The sequence below is a fragment of the Oncorhynchus gorbuscha genome, linkage group LG13 (genome assembly GCF_021184085.1).
Source record: "Oncorhynchus gorbuscha isolate QuinsamMale2020 ecotype Even-year linkage group LG13, OgorEven_v1.0, whole genome shotgun sequence".
In the NCBI taxonomy this organism is placed as follows: domain Eukaryota; kingdom Metazoa; phylum Chordata; class Actinopteri; order Salmoniformes; family Salmonidae; genus Oncorhynchus; species Oncorhynchus gorbuscha.
This window is the reverse complement of record NC_060185.1, coordinates 80,080,564-80,086,755: the sequence shown is the minus strand read 5'-3', so window position 1 is coordinate 80,086,755 and position 6,192 is coordinate 80,080,564.

Here is a 6,192-nt window from a genome sequence, read left to right as displayed (position 1 = left end):
AAGATAGGCCTGTACTCTACTGTCCTAGCTTCAGGGGGAAGCTGGTTCTATTATTGGGGTACCAGGACAGAGAAGAGCTTGGACTGGGCTGAGCGGGAGCTGCCCTCCTGTTGTGGTGGGAGGGCCAAGAGAACAGAGGTTAATTTTCCTGCAATTAATTTCCTACAACTCTACACATTTTCTATGGGGTGAGGAGAAAATGTTGCAGTTTTATAACACATTTCACTGACATAAAAATACAAAAATTGTTGATGCACAACCAAATTTTCAACTTCCACCTTGTGTATTCTACTATGTTCACTGTCAACAGTCAGTTGAGACCCCGACTGAGTCACCCCCCCCCCCAAAAAAAAGGAGGCTTGAGGCCCGAAGCGACCACTTATGTCACTTATACCTGGAGCCGGTGTTGTGCCGAAAATCTCCTCCTGCCAACATTCATGGCAAGAAAATGGCCTTGCCGAATCCTCCCCCCCTTCTAATTTCCTTAATTTCGTCACTAGAGTCAAATACCTTTTGTGGCACACATTAGAGTCAAATACTTTCTATAGAACAAACTTCACATCAGGATGGGCAACCAAAATTAATAATTAATATGTGTGTTATATTAAACATAGAGGAGGGAGTCAAATGTAGGCAAGCAATAAACATTTCAGAACAACTAAGAAATGGGAGAGATGACAAATTTTGGCAAAGAGATTTATTTATAGACTAATACACTTGAAACAAATAGCCAAACCGAAAACTGCAGACAAAAATGCTCTCTGCTACTAAGATCAGTGAAATGTAGGCTAAACTGAAAACGGAGTGAAGAGCAGAAATCTCAACTAGCAAGCAAGTCGCAGCAATGAATAACGCGAATTGGGGGGAGAATTCTGGCAGGGGGGACATTTTCTGCACAATACTGGCCCTGATGGTCTTGTTCGACATTGCATGCAATTGCTGACTGGCTGAGCTACAAAGAACCTTGCATCATGAATAACTAGAGAGAAGCAGCCATGCGTAAGGTGAATGCACCAATTTGTAAGTCGCTCTGGATAAGAGCGTCTGCTAAATGACTTAAATGTAAATGTAAAATGTAATGCGTTGTCAATGACTTGACTATTCAGCAGCATTGAAATCAACAGAAAAAGCAAGTGTATCAGGTATGAAATAGATGTCAAAAATTGTTATTTGACCTGTGTGTCAAGGCTCTCCAAATCTGATATGGAGGCTATCCCTGTGTTGGCCTACTTGAGGTCCACATAAAAGATTATCACAACCACATGCACCAATTAAACATCTTACTATAATTTGTTTGACCAGGCCAAGGCCTATCCAATGATCAGAAAGTTGCCACACCGAAAAGACAACTTCTTGACTGGTGAACACCTGGCTCTTGATCATGACTCTCAGTTCCATTACATTACATATAAGAGTCATTGGACGAAGGGATCTTCTGTATGGTGGAGTTTTGGTAAGAGCTCCGATGCTCGGTCTAAACATTAACACGCGTCTCTTGCGGTACGGTTTTGGAAGCATAAGGACCATATCTTTTATATCATCAAGAAATAATTTCCCCAAAACAAAAGGTTAAATTGATACACGTTTATAGGGTTAGGGTTCCCACATATTTCCATGTTACAGCGCTTGTTTACGGAAAACAGACAGAAGACAGAGTGGACTACCTGTGCTAATTAGCTATCTGCATCTTCGAACACCTGTGTCTAAATGGAAAACGGATGCCACAAACGTGTTGTCACTGTTTGGGGAGGGCTTGGTCGGTAGGGATGTCTCATCGCGCACCAGCGACTCCTGTGGCGGGCCGGGTGCAGTGCCCGCTAACCAAGGTTGCCAGGTGCACGGTGTACCCTCCGACACATTGGTGCGGCTGGCTTCCGGGTTGGATGCGCGCTGTGTTAAGAAGCAGTACGGCTGGTTGGGTTGTGTATTGGAGGACGCATGACTTTCAACCTTCGTCTCTCCTGAGCCGTACGGGAGTTGTAGCGATGAGACAAGATAGTAGCTACTACAACAATTGGACACCATGAAATTGGGGAGAAAAAGGGGTAAAAATTCAACAACAAAAAAAACTGTCTACAGTAAGTGTGTATTTTGCATTTGTGAATTTATTTTTATGTGGTATGAACTTAAGTTTCTAGAACCGTACTGCAATTGAGAATCAATTCACGTTTAGATGGAGAATTTGACTGTTCTGGCTTCCAGATCCAATTTGCCTTTAGTAATAAAATATTATTAATAATGATCTAGCAGAGCTACCTTGGACTATGACTGACTTTAGGTTCCTTTAGTCCATTATTGGGCTAATGAACACCAAGCCTATATTGTAAACAAGCAAGGTAGAATTATTGACATGGCAAATCCCAGACTATCATAATAATCCCTGTCGCTGTGCTGTCATGGGTCTAGAAAGCGAGCATCATAAAATGAACACAAAACCTGACCTTTGTGCAAATGTCAAGGGTGTGTATTTCAGCCCTGAACATCAGAGGCCTTACCAAGAGGGACAGGCCTGATACAAAGAATTTGTCACTCACTGTATTTCATATCAGAGAGCCTGGGCAAAGAAGTGGAGGCTATAAATGACTCGTCCCACCTGAGCGATTGACCATCGACTTACTTTGTTACAAACTTACTTGGTTTCCTCACTATAAAAAGGATCTCGCTCCCAGCCACAGCAGTGATAGATTCTTAAATTTTTCTCAAACTGAACTCGCGGTCATGTGTTTCCAGGCGATGTGTTTCCACTCCTCAATTGCCCAGCGTTGGTGATCGGGCGGCCCACTAGAGTTGCTGCTTCTTGTTTTTAAGAGGGGAACCCGATGTGGTCGTCTGCTGCAATATCCCATCCGTAACAAGGATCGACGAGTTGTGCGTTGCACACCACTGTTGTACTGCGCCGTTATTTGTCTGTTTGTGGCCTGCCTGTTAGCTTGCACGATTCTTGCCGTTCTCCTTCGACCTCTCTGATCAACAAGCTATTTTAGCCCGCAGGACTGCCGCTGACTGGTTGTTTTTTTGTTTGTCTAACCATTCTCTGTAAACCCTAGACACAGATGTACATGAAAAGCCCAGGATGGCAGCTGTTTCTGAGATACTGGATGCAGTGAGCCTGGCACCAATGATCAATACATGCTTAAAGTCGCTTAGGTCACTCGTTTTGCCTATTCTAATGTCCAATCGAACAGTAACTTTATATAGCAAGCCATGGCCACGTGACTGACTGTCTGTAGGAGCTATCCATTTTTGTGAACAGCCTGGTGTACCTAATAAACTATCCAGTGAGTGTATTCTGCCCACTTCATAAGCCCCCTGCCCCCAAGACTAAACATACTGTACCTTTGTATGTGCGGTGTTTGTGGACTCCCTTCAAATTAGTGGATTTTGCTATTTTATCCACAAACTAATGTCACAGTTATGAAAACTAAGGACACTAAAGAGGCCTTTCTACTGACTCTGAAAAACACTAAAAGAAAGATGCCCAGGGTCCCTGCTCATCCTTAGGCATGCTGACTGCAGATGTGGCCAGGGCAATAAATTGCCATGTCCGTACTGTGAGACGCCTAAGACAGCGCTACAGGGAGACAGGACAGACAGCTGATCGCCCTCGCAGTGGCAGACCATGTGTAACAACACCTGCACAGGATCGGTACATCCGAACATCACACCTGCGGGACAGGTACAGGTTGGCAACAACAACTGCCAGAGTTACACCAGGAACGCACAATCCCTCCATCAGTGCTCTGACTGTCCGCAATAGGCTGAGAGAGGCTGGACTGAGGGCTTGTAGGCCTGTTGTAAGGCAGGTCATCACCAGACATCACCGGCAACAACGTCGCCTATGGGCACAAACCTACTGTTGCTGTACCAGACAGGACTGGCAAAAAGTGCTCTCCACTGACGAGTCGCGGTTTTGGTTGGATTCACGTTTTTCATCGAAGGAATGAGCGTGACACCGAGGCCTGTACTCTGGAGCGGGATCAATTTGGAGGTGGAGGGTCCGTCATGGTCTGGGGCGGTGTGTCACAGCCGGCAATCTCAACGCTGTGTGTTACAGGGAAGACATCCTCCTTCCCTCATGTGTTACCCACAATGCCACCACCCATAATGCTCATTCTGTGCGTGATTTCCTGCAAGACAGGAATGTCAGTGTTCTGCCATGGCCAGCGACGAGCCCGGATCTCAATCCAATTGAGCACGTCTGGGACCTGTTGGATCGGAGGGTGAGGGCTAGGGCCATTCCACCCCCAGAAATGTCTGGGAACTTGGTGGAAGAGTGGGGTAACATCTCACTGGAAAATCTGGTGTAGTCTGTGAGGAGGAGATGCAGCTGGTGGCCACACCAGATACTTACTGTTACTTCTGATTTTGACCACCCCTTTGTTCAGGGACACATTATTCAATTTCTGTTAGTCACATGTCTGTGGAACCTGTTCAGTTTATGTCTGTTCTTGAATCTTATGTTCATACATATATTTACACATTAAGTTTGCTGAAAATAAACGCAGTTGACAGTGAGAGTTTCTTTTTTTGCTGAGTTTATCTGTATATTGGTAAACAGCCACCAAAATACTTTAAACTATTTCTTTACTCTTATTTACTTGTACATTTCCGGAGAGAACAGATTATCAGTCCCACTTGATGGGACACTTTCTATGGCCAGACACTCTGGTCCTTGCACACACACACATTGGCATTTCAATAGTCCTACTACTGAAAGCTCTGTTGAAACATCTATTTGCAAAACTTAAGCCCAAGCCCAGATAGTGAATCAAACAGTGGAGAGAGTAATACCGTGAAACGTATGCACCTAATTATAATTTTACATTGGTCGCTGTTATGAAAATGTTTTTCAATAATGGCTTCTTCGTGATTACAATCAAAAATATTATTAATAATGATCTAGCAGAGATACTATACCTCATTGATGACTTGCAAGGCCTTGGTGAAGGGCCTTTCAGTATATTAGAAAAATAAAAATCAATTTTAATAGTGTAATCGATACATGATTCAGCTTGTAGTCCTTTAAAGAGTCTGAGAGTACACAAAGCCTAACCTTCGCTCTGACTATGATTACTGTTCGCAGCACTGTACTGCATGCAAGGTTGCCATGACTAATCTCAACTTTGAGGAGCCTTGATGGATCTCATGCCCCCTGTAATAATTAGATAGACCTGCATATTATTGCTTTTTTGCTGGAGTAGGTGCTGGTAAACGAATAGCCACAGCAAAATGCCAGGCAAAGAGTAGCGGCAGTATGTTTCCCGCAGAAACAGGCTGCAGGCAGGCTGGTGGAGGCAGCAGCTCAAGGATCTTTGCAGACAGTTTTCCTGTTGTTTGTCTGAGTGCATTTTTTTCTCCAGCACAGTCACAAATCATCTGTCTGTCTGTGTAGGACTTGACTAGACAAGTAGATTCATGGGTACCGGTAACACTGGATTTTATAGTCCTAGTCCTAGGCTATTTCAGGGAGGTGGTATTTTTTTACCTGGTGTGACACAGAGGACATTCACTTCAAATAATTCAACACAATTAGCAACTACCTGATACCAATTTATACTGTGTGGTGCTTATTTTAGTGTTTGACAAATGAAACAAAATTAATTATTATACCTTTGTAAAAAAACAGGTAAATCAGTGGTACACGCAAAATACATAAACTGTCCCTCACTTTTAAAGTTAGCATATTTTGTATTCTTTTCACAGATAAAATAATGTGAAAGGGAACACAAAAAAGTGTATTTGCTCCAGGAGGCTTTGATGGGTCCTCTGTGTCATCCAGCTACTGCCATGCTACTTTACACCACTGGTCCTTCACGCTGAGTAAGCTGCATCAGCAGTACCTTTGTGCTCACTGATGAGGTAAATAATATCCTCAGGTGATTTTTGATTAGAGAATTATTGTTGTGTTGCCTGACAGAGAGGAGACGGCAGTCACACTGTATAAAGCTCTGCCTCTCTATCACCTAACCTTGCCATATGGCACAAAGTAAGAGATTTTTACTAGGATTAAATGCCTTTTTCTTACGGTTCACAGCACATGTTGCGTGAGAGAGTACAGCAATTACCTTATCATTCTGAGATAAAAACAGTGGTGGCCCCCAAAGGCTGGATGAGACATTAAGCCTAGTTTACACACTGAGCTCCAAGGCACTTGAAACTCCCGAGGAAAAACCGAAGCTTTAGATTTCCTGA